General features: G+C 36.0%; 2 long non-coding RNA genes across 2 annotated transcripts; both read right to left on the minus strand.

The window, feature by feature from the left end:
- Positions 1-806: 806 nt before the first annotated feature.
- LOC121258193 lies at positions 807-1025 on the minus strand. Its single transcript, XR_005939357.1, has 2 exons — positions 903-1025; positions 807-841 (listed from the first exon to the last, which is right to left on the minus strand). It is a non-coding gene; the product is annotated as an uncharacterized LOC121258193 (long non-coding RNA).
- A 19710-nt stretch (positions 1026-20735) lies between these two features.
- Positions 20736-21793, minus strand: LOC121258433. Its single transcript, XR_005939401.1, has 3 exons — positions 21622-21793; positions 21454-21500; positions 20736-20772 (listed from the first exon to the last, which is right to left on the minus strand). It is a non-coding gene; the product is annotated as an uncharacterized LOC121258433 (long non-coding RNA).
- Positions 21794-23742: the final 1949 nt, after the last annotated feature.

A 23742-nucleotide genomic window follows, 5' to 3' on the forward strand; every position in this document is an offset into this window, starting at 1 on the left:
TAATTAGTCTATTTTTTATTAAATGAAATATTTGATCTCTTATTTTAATCAGTTTTGTTTTAATGGGTCTTTAAATCATAAATGTATTTTATGGCATAATTATATTTATTATTAATCTTATTATGCAATTATAGAAATATTCTGAGTCTAATAGGTATGTGGATATTGAGGAATTTAGGAAGTGATGGTATTTTAGAATTAAGAGAAATTTTAGGTTTTTGAGAAATTACAATAGGTACTTTAGGTGTAATATAAGATTATCTATTCATTGAAGATTTATTTAAGTTACATGAATTTTTATAGGTGACGATTGACAATTGGATAGTATTGTTGTGGAGAATTCCTGAAAAGTTAAGAAGCTCAAGTAAACGGAGTTCATATACTAGATTTGTACAAAAGAAATGAAATGAGGTTGACTTTGAAAATTTGCATGTTTGTTTTTTAAAAGAAATATGAAAACGGCCTTAGATGTTGCTCTACATATGCATAAATTCTATATAAAAGAAAGTATTTTCTATCTTGACTGGTGTAGACAACAGCTAATATTGTACATTCTGTTTCTAAAGAATGCAAAAAGAGCAAATATGAAAATCTAAAAGTTTTTGTTGTGAATAAAAGAAAATGTTTTGATTACGTTTTTTGGAACATGTGAAATGATCTGAAGTTGTTCAGTATTCGGTTTTGATATGATGTGCATATGAAATCCTTGGCATGAATTTTTGATTCTGTACCTGAATATGATCTTGTTCCGATGTTGTTCCGTTCTATTTCTGTTAAGGCTTAGCCATGGGTATAATGGAAGTTTATAACCCTACCACGGGGGTGAAACATGGTATACGGCCTAGCTACGGTTATAATGGTGGATTATAACCCTATCACAGGAGTGAAACCTAGTATACGACCCAGCCACGGGTATAATGGTGATTTATAACCCTATCACGGGAGAGAAACATGGTATACGGCCCATCCACGGGTATAATGGTGGTTTATAACCCTACCACAGGGGTTAAACATGATATTTGTCCTAATGCAATGCTCCGATATGATATGAAGATGATGTCTCTACTTATGATATGCCGAGAGATTTTTGAGTAACAAAGTTTTTCTGAAAGTTTCGCTCTGATGTTTTGTAATAAGTTTTGTTTATGCATTCTAGAAGTAAACATGTTGTTTCTACATTCTGAAATTAAATGTTTTATTCTGCATACCGAACTTTATAAATGCTCATGTTTACATGTTAGTATAAGTTCTCTACTTACTAAGTTGTTGATAACTCACCCCTTATCTCCAGAATGTTTTTTCAAATATTTTGATAGTTTAGCTGAGGATCAAGATTCTGAGATATTGGGTGAGATGATTTATGTATAGTGGATTAAGTATAGAAAGTTTTTATGAATATTGGTGATTTTTTATTAAAAAATTTTATTGTGTTATGATGACTTGGCATTTTGAAAAATTGATTATGTTGAGGAAATTAGTTTGAATCGAAATTTCCATATGATATTGGGAATTTTGAGTCTATATTTATATTGTTAAAATGTGAGTTTAGATGATAGAAAGTAACTCTCTGATCCGTGAAGGACCGGAATGTTACAGGGATGCCTACCTCTTTTGTGATGGTTGTGGCAGAGTTTGACAGTAGCAGCGGCGGTGCAAGCAGTAGTATGCGACGGAGGCGACGGATTGAGTTTTGAGAGAAATGTGAGTTGTTCTGCTTTGCATTCGGATTTGAGCTTTTATACACTTAATGTTCGAACGTTTAATAGTTAACGTGCCAACGTCAATTGATGAGAGAGAAAGACATCCAAATATTTCAATTATAACGTCCAAACATTTAATTACTTAATTCCCATTACATGCAAATGTTATGTTAGTACGTGCGAACGCTTGTACTCAATGCCAGATAATGCAAACGTTATGTTGGTACATTCGAATATCTCTAAAATAATTTTTTTATAATTCATACGAAATAGTATATTATATATACACTATACTTATGCTCTATGCACTAGTATATATACTATATATGTTAGTCTAGTGTTGTTAATTAGTTTAATAAAGTGTAATTAACAACTAATTTTATTCTCTAGCATATTGTAAGCTAATAATATATGCTATACTAATACCATTATGTACTAGTATATAAGTTATACTAGTACATAGGGCACTAGTATAGTATATATACTATATATACTAGTCTAGTAATATTATGTAATTAATAACATTGTTACTAATAATTAATGTTATGAACTAACATACTATAAGCGAATAATATATAAATATATAAACCACTATGGTTATATAAACCACTACTGTTTAAAAATATATAAATATGTGAATTACGTTCGAACAATACAAATCTACGTTCGAACGTTTGTATTGACGTTCGAATGTGGATTTACAAGTGCGAACATTTTGAAAAATTTGGCGGTATCTTTTCCCGCGTTATTTGTAAGAGAAATTGAAGATATTTACATTAGAATGTATATACTTAACATTCTAATGTAGATGCGTATACGTGCGAACGTTACGCCTAGATATGCAAACATGAATGGAAAAATGGTGGGATCTTTCCAGCGTGAATTAGGGGTCATCCACATGTGAAATCATAAACAAAATGTGCGAACATTTTGAATTATACATTCGAACTTAATCCACATGATCTATGCTTGTTTTGGGATTATTAACGTAACGTTCGCACGTGAACTATTGTACATTCAAACATTTGTGAGTGTTAAAAATTAGGCAGTTCTTTCAGCAGGAACCAAGATTTCACGTAACATGTGAATGTATATTGTGACGTTTTAACTGACCGGAATTTTGATGTGGCGAATTTTCATTTAAAATGTCACTGCAATAGCTCGAGGGTGCCTTTAATACATTGTTGCTTGAGTACGGAACACCTATTGCAACGAGTTTGGTTGCTGCAATAAGTCCAAAAATTTTGAAAAAAATTAATGTCGCCCCAGACAAGTTTGGAGCATTTAATCTGTGCCTTCCTCATGTTACATGGCTAATTCAGTGAGAGAGAGTAATCGTGAGGGAGAGAGAGTGAGAGAAAGCGTTGGAGAGAGAGAGAGTTAGAGTGAGAGAGAGTTAGAGAGAAAAAAGTTTAATATTGTGAGGTTAGTATTATATTTTTTTATTTATTTTGAATAATGTTGTGACTTTTCTATGTATTATTTATTTTGTACTAACTAGTATTGTGCTTTTGTTTAAAGGATTATTTCTTGGGGGAAGCTTGGCATTTGTTGGGGATTAATATTGTGAGGAAATTGCTAGGTATATTTCTACATTTTGTTGTGAATATTGTTGTGAAAATGTGAGTATGTGAATATGTTTGGATATTGTGAATATGTTGGATACTGTGAATATGTTTGGATATTGTGAATATGTTGTTTGGATGTTGTGAATATGTTATATAATTGATTGTGAATATGTTTGGATATTGTGAATATGTTGTATAATTTATTTTGAATATGGTTGGATATTGTGAATACGTCTTTAGATAATTGATTGTGAATTTAATAAGAATATGTTATGAATATATTGTGAATGTATTGGTATTTAATTGTGAATATGTTGTGAATGTAGGAGATACAATTAGGTAAAAGAGTACAAAGTAAAACATTAATTAATTAATAAGATAAATTTCTAAAATAAAACATTAAATAAGACATTAAAGATAAAGGAGTACTAAGAAAGAAATAGCATAGTAAATAAATAATAGAAAACAAATGATTAAAAAATAAATAATATTTTTAACTTTAATTTAATTTATATATACTAATATAAATTAATTAATAAGATATTATACGAAAAGCGAATTCATGATAACATACTTATTAAATAAAACATTTAAGATAAAAGAGTACTAAGTAAGAAATATCATACATAGTAAATAAGTAAAAAACAAATAATTAAAAAACAAATAATATTTTTAACTTTAATTTAATTTATATATACTAATATAAATTAATTAATAAGATATTATACAAAAAGCTAATTCATGATACCATACTTATTAAAAAAAACATTTAAGATAAAAGAGTACTAAGTAAGAAATAACATACTTAGTAAATAACTAAGAAAAACAAATGATTAATAAATAAATAATAGCTTTAACTTTAATTTAATTTATATATACAAATATAATTAATTAATAAGATATTATATAAAATGTTAATTCATGATAACATACTTATTAAAAAAAAACATTTAAGTTAATTGATCATGAGGGAAATCTAATTTTTGCCTATTCTGAACATATTGGCTTTCGTTCAAATAATAAAGCTGAGTTGTTAGGGGTTCTATTTGGATTGCGCAGACGTAAGGCCATGGGATTGGTGAATATTGTTGTTGAATTAGACTCATCTTTGGTTGTGAAATGGCTGGAGAAAGGCAGATGTCTGGTTTGGTACTTGGAAGATTTTTGAAAAGAAATTTCTTGTTCATCCGAGGCCTCAATAGTCGGTTTAGACGTGTTTCGAGAGTGAAATAGAGCTACGGACTGGCTTGCTAAAGCTGGTAGTACTGGGATTAAGCAGAAGCTAGCTTACATCGGCTAACATTCCAAGGGAACTCAAAGGGATTTTATGTTTGGATAAATGTGGTTTGCCGTGCTTAAGAAAGAGGTAGTTCTCATGTGGCCTTCTGGGTTGGAGGCCATTACGTTTATATTTTTGTTGTCGTGCATGCTTTGACTTTGTTTTTCGTTTACGTTAGTGCGGGCGTTTTGTGTTTGCGCTTACGTATTCATTTACGTTGATGCAGGCTCTTTGTTTACGTTTACGTTGATCAGTCGTTAGTCATTGTATAGATCTCTTTAATAAGTGTCCTAGTTGGTTTATGTTGGTTTTTAGTTGTCAAAGTTTTGGTCATTCTGTCATGGGATGGGCATTTATGTAAATCCTATGGGGTCTTAGATGTTGCCATAGTTTTCCTCTACCATAAGTGAGGTTTTTTCTAATAAAAGTGGGTCGAGATCACTCTTGGACATGTGACCTCATCTCTTGTCAAAAAGATAAAAAATAAAATAAAACATTCAAGATAAAAGAGTACTAAGTAAGAAATAGCATACTTAATAAATAACTCTCGATATAGCTTGTGTGTTGTATATATGTATATGTCATTTGTTAGATTTTGAGTAACATTGCATGAATAACCTTAGTCCTGTATGTGAATTAGTGCACATTTAAGTATTCACTAATTCCTGAATTGTCCAGTGTAGACAGTTTGAGATTATATTATCTATATTGTATATTTTTGTTACTCCTACTTTACATCTTTAGTATGAGATTTTAGTATCTTCCTCATTTGTTCTTCGGGTATACTGTTCACAGGGTGAAAATCCCTCTTTGTGAACATATATACTTGGAGAACTATGGGGAGGTGCTGCTGAAATTTCTTTTAACATGGAAAGTAGAAGAGTGACAAAATTTGTGCAATATGGATGATATAATCTTGAATGGGATAAGACCAACTACCAAAGATCTAAAGAGCAGTGAGAATTGGAGCATGTGATGCATTTGAAATTAATTTGCATTATACTAATCACTAGATTTTTTTTAGAAATGGATAAAAGTTCGATGCGTCTTGGCGATAGACTTGGAAATGACTATGTTGTGTATGCATGTGGAGTTAGAGCCTTCATTGATTTTGCTTCAGCCACTGCTGATAGTCGATGTTACATAAACTGTCCATGTTGTGAGTGCAAAAATAGGTGTGCTATAGGATTGGATGAAGTAGAAAGTCATATATTTGTGAATGGTATGGATTTGAGGTATACCCAATGGGTATTCCATAGCGAGCCATACGAAAAATCAACCGAGGTTATGTTCGATCATGGTATTGATATGCAGCACATGGATGAAGATATCAAGTGAGATGACCTTAAAGAGTGGGATGAGATGGTGGAGATGTTGGGTGACATTGAAACTGAGATGTTTATGGATGAAATGGACAAGGATGCCTCAAGTGGACGAGGGACTAAATCGGAAAATTTCTCTAAAATGTGGGAAGATGCAAAGCGTGAGCTTTATCCTAGATGTACAAAACATAGCAAAATGTCGTTTATTGTACGATTGCTTCACATTAAGTCGTTGTGTGAGATGTCGGCAAAAGCAATCAACATGGTCTTGGACTTGTTTAATGAGGTGCTTCCTAAAGGTTCTGCATTGCCAAAGAATTTTCATGAAGCGAAACAATTGAGAAAGGGATTAGAGTTTGAGTACAATTTCATACATGCATGCAATAATAATTGTGTTTTATTTTGGAAAGACAATGAGGAAAAACAAGCTTGTCTTGTATGCGGAGAGTCAAGGTGGAAGGGTAAGAAAAATATTCTGGTGAACATTTTGTGTTATTTCCTGATGAAACCCAGATTGCAGAGGCTATATATGTTTAACAAAACAGCTCAGGATATGAGTTGGCACGAGGAGAAAAGAGTTAAGGATGACGAATATATGAGGCACGCATCTGACTCACTTGCGTGGCAAAGGTTTGATGATCAATACTTAGAGTTTCATCTAGGACTGACAACGGATGGTTCAATCCCTTTGGCAATAGGAGTATAAGTTACAGCACTTGGCCCCTATGTTGATTCTGTATAATCTTCCACCATGGAGGTGCAAGAAGGTACTAAACTTTTTGTTAACTTTACTTATCCTCGGCCCAAGATCACTTGGGAATGATATTGACGTATTCATGCATCCGTTAATAAAAGAGTTGAAAGATCTATGGGAAACGGGAGTCAGAACTTTTGATGCATATACATCGACATCTTTCCAGATGCATGTTGTAGTAATGTGGATGCTAAATGATTTTTCGGCTGGAGTACTAAAGGGAAGTTAGCATGCTCTACGTGTAATAAAGAAACTGTTAGCGAGTGGCTAAAATATTTGCAAAGGATGTGCTTCATGGGCCATCGACGATATCTGTTAGGAAATCATGCATGCCGAAAAGAATGCGCTAAATTTGGTGGGAGAGTTGAGGACAGAACTGCACTGAAGAGTTGACTAGGGACGAGATAGTCGAACAGTTATGGAAAGTTATAACGAACAATTTTGGCAAAGGTAGAGAAAAGAACAACAGAAAATGAGGTCCTACATAATTGAATTGGATAAAACGTAGTATTTTCTTTGACTTGCCGTATTGGTCATCATGTATGTTACAACATAGTTTGGATGTAATGCACATAGAAAATAATATTTGTGACAATGTTCTAGGGACATTGATGAGCATTAACAAACGGACGAATGACACTATTAAGACGTGGAAAAATCTTGAGATAATGAGAATTAATCATAATTTGCATTTGTGAATGGAAGGCAATAGGGTGGTTATGCCGCATGCATATTTTACAATGACAAGAGAAGAGAGGATGGATTTTTGCAAGTGGTTGCAAGGTATGAAGTTGCCAGATGGTTATGCATCCAATCTCGATAGATGCATAAGCCCTGATGACTGGAAAATAAGTGGATTGAAAAGTCATAATTGTGATGTATTTTTGCAAAAATTGTTATCGGTGGGAATTCATGGTAAACTGACTTCTAATGTACATGTTACCATAACCAAAGTTTGCATGTTTTCAAATATTTAAGCTCTCAGGTTGTAAATCAAGATATGTTAACAAGTTGGAAGAAGACATTGCTACTATATTGTGTAAATTCGAGCAGATCTTTTCACCATCATTTTTCGATGTAATGGTCCATTTAGCAATACATTTACCTCGGGAGGTAATGTTAGGTGGCCTGGTGCAGTTCTGTTGGATGTATCCAGTTGAAAGATATTTGGGTAGATTAAAGCGCATTGTTGGGAATAAAGCTCGAGCTAAGGGTTCAATAGTAGAGGCTTATATAAACGATGAATGGCTGACATTTTGCTCTCTATATCTTCGTGGTGTTGAGACACTATTTAATCGTGAAGAGCGGAATACTGATATTGCTGCTCCTCCCCCTCATGAGCTATCAATGTTTTCCCAGAATGTACGGCCCTTGGATGCACAAATGGGATATGACTTAATTGGTGGAGAGTTAGGACAAGCTCGGTGGTACGTGTTGACTAATTGTTAGGAGATTGATGACTACCTCTGGTATTTCACTGCATACTTAGAATAATTCTAATTAAAAATATTATTATATAACATATTATGTAATGCACATATCCTATTTTTTTGTACTTCCATACAGTGAGCACATGGACAAACTTAGGATAGAAGGCGTGGAGAATATAAAGGCGATACATGAAGAAGAATTTTCCGGATGGTTTGAACAACGCATATGCATTTCAAACGTCCCATGACTTAAAATCACTTTGAGCCATTTTAGTTCTTATTTACTTTTAATACTTTTGTTACTATTTCAATTATTAGATCTTGGAAAAACGTGCTAATGATTCCACATCAGTTTCTTTTTAAATGCATGTATTGGCCCGTGATCCCTCACACAGAGCACTTCGATACACTGCATGCATGGTTCAAGGTTATAGATTTCATACTATGGACCGTGAACGTAATCGAAAGACACAAAACTGTGTTGTGTTGGTCGAGAAAAGTCATGGAATAGATGAAATTGACTACTATGGTATCATACGTGACATTATTGGATTAAAATACATGGGTGAGAATGTGACATATGTTTTTAAATGTGATTGGTGGGATATAGGCGGTGGTCAGATTTCGATACATAGGGATAGTCACTTTACGAGTGTCAATACTACATGTAAATGGTACGAAGATAATCAATTCGTATTAGCTTGTCAAGCTACCCAAGTCTATTACTTGGTTGATCCAATGAAAGGGGCCGATGAAGATAGTTGAGAGATAGCTTAGCGAGTCATACAAAAATTTGTGCCTCGGAATATATATGATGCATGAATGGTAGCGAATCACGACCCTAGTGGAGACGAAGATGACACTCCGATTATAGAGGCCTACCAGGAAGATGGAAAGGGTATAAATTTATTTGTTGATCTCGGTGCACTTGAACTAATCCCCTTATGTAGAGATGACGTCCCACCCGTACATCTCGACCCATCCGTATTAAATGATCATTCAGTTCATGAAGAAAGTGAAGAAGAAGAATAAGAAGAGTCTAAAGAAGAAGAAGAAGAGTTCGAAGAGAAAGTCAATCAAGAAGCCGAAGAAGAAGATGAGATGTTATTGAAGTCAATTCTGAAACAAGCATGAAAAATATATCTGGAGATGAAGAATAAAAATATTATGTATTTTATTTACATAGGTGACATACAATATATTTTTTATAAATTATTCTATACTAATTTTTTTTAAACAAATATTAATTATTTTCAAGGATGCCACCAAAACGACAATGAAGAAATGTGCCTCCTCCCCCAAGTCCTAAACCCATTCATGACTCCCCAGCTGAGGACTCCGCTCCTGAACAAGTTAATACATAAGAGACAGAAAGCCATTCAACACCTACCAATAAGAAAATCTTGTTGATAATTAATTATATTTCAATACTTTGGAGACTGTATTTAATTATTTTAAAAATATTAATTGATGCATTGTCATGTCGCAAGCTTGGCTACATACGTGGCCTTGCTCTTGAAAGAAATAGAAGGCACGAAAAAATCAAGTTCAACATTCCTGATAGCTTCACTGGAGGAGTGGATGATAGTGCAGCATCGCTTGCCTCCTATGTCAGCACACTAATCCATGCTTATGCCCCATTTTATTTGCGATCATGGAGAGATATTCCAAATAAGGTAAATGATCACATTTAGAGTCGCGTATTGGTGAGTTTATATACAAACGTAAATTTATTTAGAGTTGTTTTGATTTCATATATTTGATGCAATTCACTTCTTAAGATGAATTGGACCACAATTTTGGCCATAGCAAGGATGTATGAACTGTGGATGAGTTGATGGCTACCTTATTTCGGCATCACAAGGGACAATGCCATGACCACTTCAAGAAGTTCGAGACGTTGGAAGAGGCTGTTCAGTCTCCTTTACAAAAAATGTAGTTAGACAATTGGAGAAAGTGTTGTGATCTTTTCGCAAGTCCAGATTATCAGGTATTTTAGATTTATTCCCTATAAGTTATTTACATCTATATTGGTTTCATATATTATATTTAACATTGTTAATTTCACCTACAACACTTAATTTCTATCATTGTACAGAATAGAATGACTTTGACAATCCACCATCACGCCGGCTCAAGGTCATTCCAGCATCTTGTCGATAAAATGGTAATTGATAACTTATTAATTCTCACTCATTTTTATCATATTATTTGATTTAAGTACTAACATTATTTTTTAAATTTACTAATGTAGCTTTGTTAGAAACATGATGATCCCAAAAATTTCTCCCTCATTCATGTCTATGCTGCTACTCACACTGATGATCACAGTGAGTGGGTTGATCCTGTCGCTAAAAATAATCATATAAGTGATGCTATTTCCTGTGACTAAATTATGCAACATGTACTAACATATTATGTTTGATTCCTCATTTCTTTTAATATGTGAGCTTTATTATCATATTTTTGTTGTAATTGCAAGAAAAAATGATTGAGATCCAATTAACCTCTAAGGAATTCTATCCTAGTGACATAGACATATTCTCGCAAATACTCCAGAACAAATATGGTTTGGTAAAAGGTTTGGGACGTTTTTTCAAGCGTGTTAGTTCATCCTCCAAGACCTCGACTTTGGAAATTAACAATCTTACTAAAGATATAGATGCATCACACTAAGAAATTGAGCAAATGAAGTCGAGATAGCAGGAGTTGGAGTCTCTCTTATCGTGACAATCTGATTTAGAGACGCATTTACAGAAGCAACAAAGAGACCGCAATGAGAGAATACACATTGAAGTCCAAGAGTAAGTGCAGAGGGAGATGATGGTTCAGATGGAACATGTTATGTCAATTCAGCAGGATCACAGTGGGCTTGGAAATAAAAAGAAATGATCAATATATCATTATCAGTATTAGAAATTTTTATTTTCTATTTTTGCAACTCTATAAGACATTATTTTATTTTATTTTATAAGGAACAAACATTTCATTAATAGAATAGAGTTTACAAACATTTATCAAACCAAATGGCTTGGGAAAGAAAGTCTGGAAAACAATCAAACCACATTATGATAATCTCAACATTCCATGCATAACGGGCAAGCTTGTGGGCTACCTCATTTCCTTCTCTATAAACATGTTGTATTTGGCATTCGGTATATAAAGCCTGAAGCTTCCTAATTTCAAGTACTAGGGCCTCAAGCATAGCTGCAACTTCAAGTTCTGCATTCAACACTTGCACTGCCATCAAACAATCTGACTCCACTACTAACTTGTTAATTTCCATACCCGCACACAATTGTAAAGCTCGAAATATAGCTAGTAGTTCAATAGCTTTCATATCAATCCCTTCCTCTTCAACCTTGGTAGCTACCCAGAGAACTTCACCCTTATCATTTCAAAGCACCAAACCCACACCAGCTTTGTTAATATCCCTAAAAACAACACCATCAACATTGACTTTTAACCACTTTGTGGGAGGTGGCTTGTAGTCATAAAAGCTTTGAATCATAGGCCGTGGAAGCAGACGTATTTCCTTAAAAGAATTGAACACAGATAATGTATTGTCAATGACCTGCGTCACCTCTACATTTTTCTGCTCATGCACCATCTGGTTCCTCCTCCACCAGAAACCCCAAGCAAGACAAAACATTAAGGCTAACTCCCCTTCCTTACCCTGCTCAAACTACCTTCATAGCAACTTGCATAATAGCCATATTTCTGTCCAAAGATTGCATTAGAGACACATAAGAATTCCATGTAGGAAATATAGACTGACAATAAAATATGGCATGTGCAAGGTTTTCAACCCCTTCCCTGCAGAAACAACAGGAAACATCTGATAAGACATGTCTCTTGTACAAGTTCAATTTTGAAGGTAATCCCTCTTTGCATGCCCGCCAAGCGAAAATTTTAATTTTATTTGGGACTTTCATTTTCCACAAGGCCTTCCAGAGTTTCCTTTGTTGGTTTGAGTTTGAACATCCCCTGTAGTATCATGTTTCCTCTCTCCATAACCAGCTTGTAACAACTTCTTACACTAAACTTTTCACTTTGCTCTTGAGACCAAATCTAGTGATCTGGTTGTTCCCTAAGGTAGAGAGGCACCTTCAAAATGTCTGCAACTATGTTTGGATTGAAGAGAGCCCTCAATTGTGCCACATTCCACCCTCCAGCCTGAGTATCTATCAAACTAGCCATGGAAGCTTCTTGGAAATCAACTCTGAGATCAATATGTTCCTGCACGAATGCTTGGTGTCCAAGTATCCAGGGGTCTTCCACAACTTTGCAGTCCTCCCATCCCTAATTTTCCATACACAACCATGCTTCAATAACTCCTTACCTTCCAAAATACCTCGCCATGCAAAAGATGGGTTTTGTCCTAGTCTAGCTTTCAACAAAGAACCATTAGGAAAATATCTGGCTTTGTAAATTTTATGCAACAAAGAATCTGTTTCTTTCAAGATGCGCCAACTTTGTTTGGCTAACAAAGCCAAATTAAAACCATGTAGAGACTTAAAACCCAGACCTCCTTTCCCCTTCGAATCACACATTTTTTGCCAACTTAGCCAATGTATCTTCATTTCTTTGTTCCTCTAACCCCACCAAAATTTAGCCATCATTACCTCCAACTCAGTACAAAAACCAGCAGGTAACAGAAAGCAACTCATTGAGTAGGTTGGAATGGAGATGGCAACTGCTTTAATCAGAATTTCTCTCCCACCTTGTGATAATAACTGCTCCTTCCAGCACTGCAATTTTTTCCATACTCTTTGCTTGATATCAGAAAATGCCTTGGATTTTGATCTTCCAACATCAGGAGGTAATCCTAGGTACTTTTCATACTGTTGAACCCCTTGAACACCCATAACTGCATTAACTCATTCTTCCTTACAAGCAAGACATTGCCTGAAAAAGCCATGGCTGTTTTTTCCTTACTAATTTTTTGACCCGACGCTAGCTCATATCTCTCCAATAAGGCTTGAATCTTCCTAGTTTCCCCCACATCTACTTTACAAAATATTACAGAATCATCAACAAACAGTAAGTGGTTTATGAAAGGAGAACCTCTACATATTTTGATCCTAGGAATATCATGGTCAAGAGCAGCAGCTTTTAGTAAAGAAATGAGTCATTCAGAACATAACAAGAATAGATAAGGGGACAATGTGTCCCCTCATCTTAAGCCTCTACTTGGAACTATATTTCCTTTTGGTTCCCCATTCACTAGCACTGAAAAAGTAGCAGTTTTAACACAACACATAATCAACTTAACCAAATTGTTATCAAAACCCATGGTACCCATCACCTTTTCTAAGAAATCCCACTCAATTCTGTCTTAGGCTTTACTCATATCAAGTTTAAGGGACATATAGCCTTTCTTATCCTCTATCTTTTTAGATAGTGAACTAACTCAAAAGCCACAAGCACATTATCAGTAATTAAATGACCAGGCACAAAAGCACATTGTGAGTCTGAGATAAGGCTAGGCAAACACTTCTTCATTCTATTGGCTATCACTTTCGAAATCAATTTGTAGACCATATTGCACAGACTAATGGGTCTAAAATCTGCTACCTTCACTGGGTTCTTCTTCTTTGGAATTAATGTTATAAAAGTATGGTTTAAAGAAGATGGAAAAGACCCATTATTTAAAGCATCTAAAACAGCATGAGTAACAGAATTACCAACAAGATGCCAATATTTTTGGAAAAACAATGTAGCCTTACCATCGGGTCCTGGGGCTTTGGCTGGATCCATCTGCTTTAGAGCCTCCTGAACTTCAGCCTTTGTATACATTTTGGATAAATCATCAATTATAGCATTAGAAACCCTTCCTGCCAGTGCATCAAAAAAATCCATGGGACCTCTTTGATCTGTAGTCGTAAATAGCTTCTGAAAATATTCAGTAATCAAACCATCCCTCAACTCCCCTTCCTGCCATTCCCCCTTATCATTTTGCAATTTTTCATTAAAATTCTTCATCCTTCTATGAGAAGCCTTTCTATGGAAAAACTTCAAGTAGTAGTCCCCCTCCCTAAGCCAAAATGCCTTGGACCTTTGCCTCCACATAACTTCATCCCGGTTTAGCCACTTCTAAATATCATCCCTGTTAGCCTGCTGTTTAGCCCTTCTTAAACTCATTGGGTCACTTTCTTGCAATTGCCTTAATTGAAGCTTAGCTTGTTTTAGTTTCTTCTGTACATCGCCAAAACTAGTGTGATTCCATGCTTGAAGCCGTTGGTCACAATTTGAGATCTTATTCATCAAATCATACATAGAGTTGCTATTAGTGCCCCTCCTCCAGGTATCTTCCACAATGTTATCACAACCTTTCTCTCCTAACCACATGGGTTCAAACCTAAATAGCTTCTCCCTTCTCCTTTCCAAAACAACAGCTTCTGAATGCAACCAAATGGGTATATGATTCAAGTAAGCAGCCCCTTCATGTATGACTCTCGCTTGTGCAAATCGAGTCCACCATTGTGGATTCCCAAAAAATCTATCCAGTCATACACTGATACTCGAGCTAGACTCCTTCTCATTACACCATGTATATTTGGGACCACTAAAACCAATATCCCTCAATAAACAATCATTAATAACCTTTCAAAAATCCAGCATCTGTCTTTTAGGCCTATCTCGGCCTCCCCACTTTTCATACTGATAGAGGATTTCATTAAAATCCTCAAACACAAACCATGCATCATCATCCTGTCTACACAAGGAACGATTCAAATCCCACGTCTTGTGTCTAAAGCTATGGTCCAGATGCCCATAAACCCCTATAAGAAAGAACTTATCCGTACTAATCCCATCCACCATAACACATGCCTCAATATGGAATTTTGAGTAATTTAGAATTGTTAAATGAACATCCCTTCCCCACACCATCACAATACCACCACTCCTTCCCTCACTACTCACTACCAAACTGTTACTAAATCCAAGCTTAAACTTACAAGAATCAAAATCATGCACCTGTAACCTGGTTTCCTGAAGAAACATAATGTCGGGAGCTTCCTTCTTGATGAGATTGTGAAGAGTCTGAATGCCGCGTGGGTTCCTAAGCCCACGGACATTCCAACTGAGTTTCATAGCTCTCGGCGATGCTAATCGTCAGCCATTGCCGATATGGAAATTTGGGACTCCGCAAGTCCCTCTGTCGAAATACACCTAGCATGCCTTCGCTTAGTGCTTTTGACAGTATCCTCACTATCCTCTACCTTTGCCTTTTGCTTACGGGTTGAATGTAACGCTCTGATTCCGTACGGATCGAAGAGTTACTCCCTATAACTTAAAACTCACAATTCATCAATATATTTACAGACTCCAAAATATAAAGGTATCAGAATACTACAAAATCTCTTATTAAAATCTGCCGATTCTCAGAAATCTTCTATGAGTAATCCACTATGCCTAAATAATCATCTCACCGATGCTCCATAATCCTGATCCTTAGCTGGACTATTCAAAATCATCTGAAAAATATATGGAGATAAGGGGTGAGTTATCAACAACTCAATAAGCAGAGGATATATACTAGTGTATAAACATGAGCATTTACAGAGTTCATAATGCAGAACAAAATATTTTCTTTCTGAATGCAGAATCAGAATATTGTTTTCAAAATACAGCATCAGAACATGTTATCCAAAAATATCAGAGCGAAAGTTCAAAATTATTCAGAATCAAAATCTCTTTGGCATAGCATAAATTGAAACATCACATCTTATCTTATCATATCAGAAAAAATACTATGTTTAACCCAAGTGGTAGGGTTGTGCAAACCCCAATAGCTAACTGAGCAGAAACAGAATGTGAATCTTCCCTTATTCATTCTCGGAGCCTCGAGTGTACACATAGGAAAGACCACGCAGAAACCACTTTGTTTCCAAAGTGGGTGCACCAGAAACAGAAAAGTTGGTACCAACCCGAACAGAGGCTATAGTTTTACACCTATGGTGCGGTCAGAATGGAACAAAAACAGAAATAAAATGTTATGCCAGAAGTTTTCATAAATCACATCATATCATATCAAAGTACAGAAAATCTTCAGAACAGAACAAAATCATATCACAAAACATATTTTATGCACAAAATTTCATATTCGCTCTCTTTTTCAAAGTTCAGAAACAGAATGTCAAAAATAAGCTCATGTTTACATCAGTCATGACAAAAAATACTTTCTTCTTAAACAAAATCTCATGAATAATGCAGAACAAATAATTGAGGTAGTTCAAATTTCTTTTCATAACCAAATATGTATATTTTCCGAAAAGTCAACCTCAGCTCATTTTATTTTAATGCAAAGTCTAGCATAGGAACCCCGCTTACCTGGACTTTTTAGCTTTTTCAGAATTTTCCTAAAAAATGTTGAACAATAATTAAGTGTCACCTATAAAATAATCACGTAATTCTCGTAAATTTTCAATTAATCACGTATTTCGATATTTAATCCTAAGCTTCTAAAATAACCTATTTACTTCCTCAAAACCTAAAATTACAAATCATCACTTTCTAAAATCATCAATGTTGATTTAATAACTTTGACATAAACATTTATAAGTCTGACCTATTTATTATTGAAAACAACTTATAAAGTTTAATATGAGATAATATACATATCCCAAAATATTTTAAAATAAACCATAACTATTTTTTAATAGACTAAATCATATCTAAAATGTAAAAATAACATTACACCAATATTGTTTACATTTAAAATAAATCTTTACTTAATAACGTGCTAAAATAATTTTATGTAATCATAATTAAATAAGAGTTTATTAACACATAATAAAATTTTTAAAACACCTTAGCATAACTTACAGTTGAAAGGGTAAAAAAGTAATTAACAATATTAGTGTAAAATATAACTTAGAACCATGTAATATACTTATGTAAACCAAAATTATTTGAAGGAAAGCAGAGGCCACGTACGCGATATTGAGGTTCACCGTGACTGAAGGAGATCGCGGCAGGGCAGGCCAATGGAAGGTGGCAGAGACACGATGGCAGAACACTGAGAGAGGGAGAAAGAGATGAGCGAGAGAGAGAGAGAATCAACTGTGAGGGAGAGAGAGCAAGAGGGTCACAATGTACGGGGGAGATATGTTACCGAGAGGAAGGGTGGTGGTTTGGGACGGCAGCAGTGCAGAACGGTGGTGCAGCACATAACAGGAACGTATTGTGGACGTTTCCGACGCGTTTGGCTCTTGGTTGTGGTGGTTGCAGGGGCTCACAATGGAGTGGTAGATGCTCTGTTTTGGAGGGTAAAAACAAGGGTCTTCAGTTCTCTATGTAGGTGGTTGCCGATCTCGCGTGGGCTGGGCACGGAGGTGAAGGGCGGAGATTTAAAGGGCTGATGGTTAAGGTGAATAAAAGAGAAAAGGGGAGTATGGCTAGTGTATCCTCCGTGGATGACTCTCGGTACGTGGTGTAGGTTGCGGCTTATGGTTTCTACAAGGTGGTGGTCGTGTCGTATGGCAAACGGACAGAGGACTCATGCAAGTCTGGGCAAGGAGGTTGCTGGTGGCAGTTCCACGGTGGTCCCGTGGTTGACACAAAGAGATGCGGCTGCTGGGCTTCACGCAACGTGCACACTGGAGGATGAGGGAAGGAGGGAAGTGATCGCAACGGACGATGGTTTGTGGATGGAGCTTCTGTGCGTGCGTGGGTGGAGACTGCTGTGGGAGTATTGCGGCAGCTATAGGCTTGGTAAACTAACATGCAGGTACGTATATATATATATATATATATATATATATATATATATATATATATATATATATATATATGATGGAAAAACCCAAGAGAAAATGAGGGAGACGTGTGTGGGAGTGGAATCCTTTGTGGCGGCGAAAATTATCATAAAATGGATAGTTGGTTTTCATGGTTTAAAAACAAATGGGTGTGGGCTTGGTGGGTCTTGGGCTTTTTCTTGAGTCATGAGTCTCGACTCAATTTCTAAAAAATAATCCAACTTGTTCAGGAATTTCTCGGCTCAATTATCACCTTGGCCCTTTAGAAAAACAACCTAATTATCAAGCTGAATAAAATCATAATCTGCCAAAACAAAGATTTTAGGCTCGTAATCTAATAAAAAAAATACTTTAAATAAAGAAATAAATAAGCTCTTCATACATATAAGTCCAAAAACAAAACTTTTATAGAACGACTTGTTGCTGAACCCCAGTGTTACATTGAAGATGTCCGTTGTGAGCTATCTGAACTTGGAGATGAAATGCTATTAATAATAGACATTTGCTTCCACTTAGCCCCTTTCAAAATGTCAAGCCTCTTTCGTCCCATTAGATCCAGGCCCTTTTGTTGGGCAAGCTTAGGCCCAACCTCGGTTCTTGGTTCTCCTATTTCGGACCGTATTAACATATCTTACAAGCCCATAAGATCTTGTGCCTGATCCACAGCACTTCCCACCCCATCCTCACTCAACGGCTGTGTAAGTCTAACATCTGTGTGCTGCTCAACCACCGTATTATTCACTCCGAAGTTCATGGGATTAAGATCTTCTAACGTTTGCGTGTTTTCCGTCTGCCCATTCACTGAATTCAAATTTTGACCCATCCCTTCATCAAGTATTGGCACGACACCATTATCTGTTTCCTTCCTAGACGCCAAATCATTCAAGCCGAAATTTATGGGATTTAAGGATGGCAACGAATTCGTAATATCAGGACTCCCATCCTTATCAGTCAACTGCTGATTCTTCACCACTTCAATTTCTGTAATCTCTACAACATCTCTGACATTTTGCCAACTTCCTTAGTAGAATCTTTTGTGCCGGAGCCCAACGTTGGAGCATTTACATGAGCTCGATTCCCGGTACCACTCGAATGTGGTCGTTGAGACCACTGTCAAAAACTTGGACTACCTGCACGCAACCAACTTCCATAGGGAAACCATATTTTTCGAACTTATCCTGGCTAGACTTTCCATAGCTCGCAATCCATATGGTTATGGCCTAGGCAGCCACAACAGTAACAAAAATCAGGGAGCCGTTCGTAAGAGCATCTAACCCAAATAGGATCAACAGAACCAATATTAAGCATCTCCCCTTGTAGCAGTGGCTTTGTAATATCAATGTTATTCCGAACCCGCATGAATTCCCCCCACGCCATTTCTCCCTCATCAACATCAACTACCTTCACTTTACCTATAGTGTCTCCAATCGAATGACCAATGTAGTCAGTTCTGGCAATTAAAGGAAGGTCATGCAAACACACCTAGAAAAGGGCCTCAGTAAGATGAATCTGATGGACTTGTTTGTGCCCTTCAACCTCCTTTACCAGCACCAATTGCTTATCAAACTACCAAGGACCATCTCTTATAACTCGATCCTTATCAGGGAGATCTTCAAACTCTACCAACAAGATTACAGGGTTTAATTCTCTGAACTGAACTTTCCTGACCGGTCTCCATGCTTTCTTCATTGTCATCTTAAAGCTTCCTGATTATAATGATGATCGGTGAGCAGTTTAACTAGCAAACAATTACCACCACTAAGGGCGGCCAATTCCAGTTTATGGGTCTCCACAATAACCTTGTAACGCCCCGTCCCCGAGGGTCCGGAGAGTTAACTCATATAACCTGATAATCAACAAATTTATAGACTCCAAAATATAACGTCATCAGAATACTACAAAGTCTCTTAATAAAATCCACCACTTCTCAAAAATCTTCTATGAGTAATCCACTATGCTTAAAAATCATCTCACCGATACTCCATAATCCTGATCCTTAGCTGGTCTATTCAAAAATCATCTGAAAAATGAATGGAGATAAGGGGTGAATTATCAACAACTCAGTAAGCAGAGGACATATACTAGTGTGTAAACATGAGTATTTTCACAGAGTTCGGAATGCAAAAACGAAACATTTCAGTATCAATATGCAAATCTCAAACAAATACGTTTTATCATAAAATCAGAGCGACTTCTCAAATATTTCATATTTAGAAACTAACTTTTCATGTTCAAAGACTCCTTTGGCACAACATGACTGAACAACTTCGCCTTATCATATCATATCAGAACATAGACCATGTTTAACCCCAGTGGTAGGGTTGTGCATCCTGCGGAAAGCCAAGCAGAACATAAATCACCGTGTTACCAAAGCGATTGCACTCAGAACAGAAAACCACTATTATATCCCGTGGCGGGCCAGAGGTCACTATTATCTCTCGTGACAGGGCCAGAGGTCATTATTATATCCCGTGACAGGGCCAGAGGTCACTATTATATCCCGTGACAGGGCCACATATCAGAGCAAAACAGAATCAGAATCACCATATCAGAGTCAAAATCGGAGTCAGAAAGTCATGCCAAAGGTTTTTCAGATGCCACATCATAACAGAGTACAAAACAGAACAGAATCAGATCACAAAACATACTTTATGCACAAAATTTCATATTTGCTCTCTTTTTCAAAGTTCAAAAACAGAATATCAGAAATAAGCTCATGTCTAAACCAGTCATGACAGAAAATACTTCATTCTTAAACAGAATCTTATGAGTAATGCAGAACAAATATCTGAGGTTGTTTTCAGATTTCGTTTTATAACCAAACATGCACATTTTCCAAGAAGGACCTTAGTTCATTTTATTTTAATGCAAGTATAGCATAGGAACCCCGCTTACCTGGACTTCTTAGCTTTTCAGAACTTTCCTCAAAAATACCGAACAAATATTAATCGTCACCTATAAAATAATCACGTAACTTCCATAAATTTCCAATCAACCACGTATTTCGATATTAAAACTTAAAAATGCTAAAAGAACCTATTTTAAGAACCTCAAAACCTAAAATTCTCATAATACCTAAAATACCAACATTTTCTAAGACCAACAATATTCACTTAATCGAAATCGTACTGGAGAAGAAAATTTATCGAAAAAGTATTATGATACTTATAGAACTCAATAAAAATTAATATTCAAAATATCTAAAATACCAACAATATTTTATAAATAAAAAGAATACATTGATTACTAAACTTTTCCTAAAATAATTCATGAAAAACTCACCTCTTATGAAAAATAGATTTACTTACTTTAACTAACAATATTATCAAAATACAATATAATATTTATTAAAACTTAAAACAAAATCCTAATTAAATATAAACTCAACACATAAAAATTTCTTCTCAGCCGAAACTCAAACCGTGAACTTTCCCAATATATATTAGGTTAAAACTAGTAAGTGCCCAAGTTAAAACTTTACTTATAAATACACACACACACACACACACACACACATATATATATATATAAATATATATATAAGCACAAATATATATATAAGCACCCTATACGTAAAACAGACGATAGACAAACAACAGAATAAACGAAAAACATGTAGTGGCGGCAGGGACTCACCAAGATGGTGAAGTGCGACGGGAGGTGGTGCACTCGGTGGCTATGCACTGGACGAGAAAGAGAGAGAGAGAGATGCACGGTGAGAGAGAGCTTACGGGAGAGTAAACCAACGTGAGAGACAGAAAACAGAGAGGGAGATACCGTGCGGCGGGGCGGCAAGAGGCGGACCTGGGGTGATGGAAAACTTCGCCGGCGGTTTCTGGAGCTGCAACGTGAAGAAGCTCACGGTGGTTAAAGGTTGCAATGGCTCACGGTAGGAGGAGAACCATCCTTTGTTTCGGGAGTGAAAAACAGAGGCTGCGGGATGGCTATCGAAGGCTACGGGTTCACGGCTGGGTCACAGTGGCGGCGCATGGCAGCGTTGAGGAGGAGCAAGCGGCGACTTGACTTCCTTGGGAGGCTGCGGTTTTCTAGGAGACGGTTGGATAAAACGGTGAAGATGTAGGATGGCTTTTGGCCGTGCGCGGATGAGTCTCTTGCCGTGCGATCCGCTTGCTCAGCATCTCACGTGGTGCAATGGTTTCCCGCGGTTGTTTACCTCCTTGTATGAGTGGGACGCTCTCACGGTAACGGCATGCTGCTGTGGCTGAGGCCGAGACGGACATGATGGTGCACAGAGAGGCGTTGAGCCTAGGTGAAGGACGCTAACGGTGGCGTCGGTTTTACATGAGTGGAGATGGAAGTTGACGTCGAACTAGGAGGGCTGCACGATGGTGAACTCTGGAGGCTGGTGGCAGCGACGGCACAGGGTAGTTTCGAAGGTCTAGGGTGTAACTGTGAAAAATATACGGGTGCTAAGAAAACCCTAGAGAAAGAAAAGAGATAGACGTGCACCGTGTAGTGCCATGCGTGGGAGAAAAAAAAAAGGGAAAAGAAAAAGAAAAAGAAAAAAAGAAAAAAAAACAATAATAATTAAAGTCCAACAATAAAATTATTCATTAAAGCAAAACGCAAATTTAAAAACAAACATTAAATAATAACACCAAAGCACATCCAAATAAATTTCACAACTTAAAAATTATAAAATAAATCCATCGAGAAAAATTTGATAAATTTTTAAAACAAGAACAATAATATTTAAATTAATTATATAAAAAAAATCTTCCACATAAAATAAATAAAGACGCTAAAAAAATACGGGGTATTACAAACATCCTCACTTTCCTTCACCGTCAGAGACATTCTCTTGTACATTTCCTCTAACCCCTCCTCCATTCTACCCCCAGCCTCCAGTTTGCAAAATCAAAAGAGATCCTATACTACGACAGGCAGAAGCCTCTACAGAGGAAAACCCTTTAAGAGGAGATGAAGGATGCATTAATATTAATTGTAAAGGTGGACACTATTTAGGTGATAAAATAACTCTATACAACATTATTAGTTGTTACATTTATGGTATAATATGAAACAATTTGTATGTTTTTTAATTTTATGAAATCACTATTTCTGATCATAACGTTCACATGTAAAGAACAAATATTCAAACATTGATTCACGTTCGAATCAACATTCGAACAAAATGCCAGCGAATTTGAACAAAACGTTCGAATATAAGACACTCGCACAAACAATCTAGATGTTCGAATGATGAGAATTGATACATTCAAACGACAAACTAAAATCCAAACGTTAAAAATGATATGTTCAAACTCTTCTCCTTTAACATCCGAATGTTACATTCAAAAGTCATCGAGTTAACATTCGAACGTAAATATCATTCGTGCGAAGCAAAAACAACGAACGTCAATTTTTTTACGTGCGAACGTTAATCGGTTGTGTCAACGTTCGAATGTCGGTTTATACGTCCAAATGTTAATTTTTGTGACAGTTTTTAATTGTCACAAAAAATATCACGTTCGAATGTTACATCTCACAAAAGACGTCCAACCGTCACAAAAAACATTATGTGACGCCTTTTAAGTGGCGGTCTCAAACCGTCACAAAAAAAATGTTGTGACGGTTTGCTTATTTTTTGTGATAGTTTTGTCCGTCACAAAAACCAAATTCTGTTGTAGTGTAACTTATTATTACAACTAAAAACTTTAAAACTAAAAAATTATATTACCCACGACAATACAATACCAAACATGAAATTCAACAGGGACTTTTGATCTGTAATTATTTATATATGGCTTAAAGCAAGGCACGTTGATTCGAGGGAGTACAAATTCTACGCACATTTGATGATGAACAAAATCGCTGAGCTCAAAATAATCTAGAAAAGAAGCAATCAAATTCAAATGGCTGCATGTTGAATTGAAGAAGCTTGTAAATTTATCAAACACAAAA

This window comes from Juglans microcarpa x Juglans regia, chromosome 3S, assembly GCF_004785595.1.
Source record: "Juglans microcarpa x Juglans regia isolate MS1-56 chromosome 3S, Jm3101_v1.0, whole genome shotgun sequence".
NCBI lineage: Eukaryota > Viridiplantae > Streptophyta > Magnoliopsida > Fagales > Juglandaceae > Juglans > Juglans microcarpa x Juglans regia.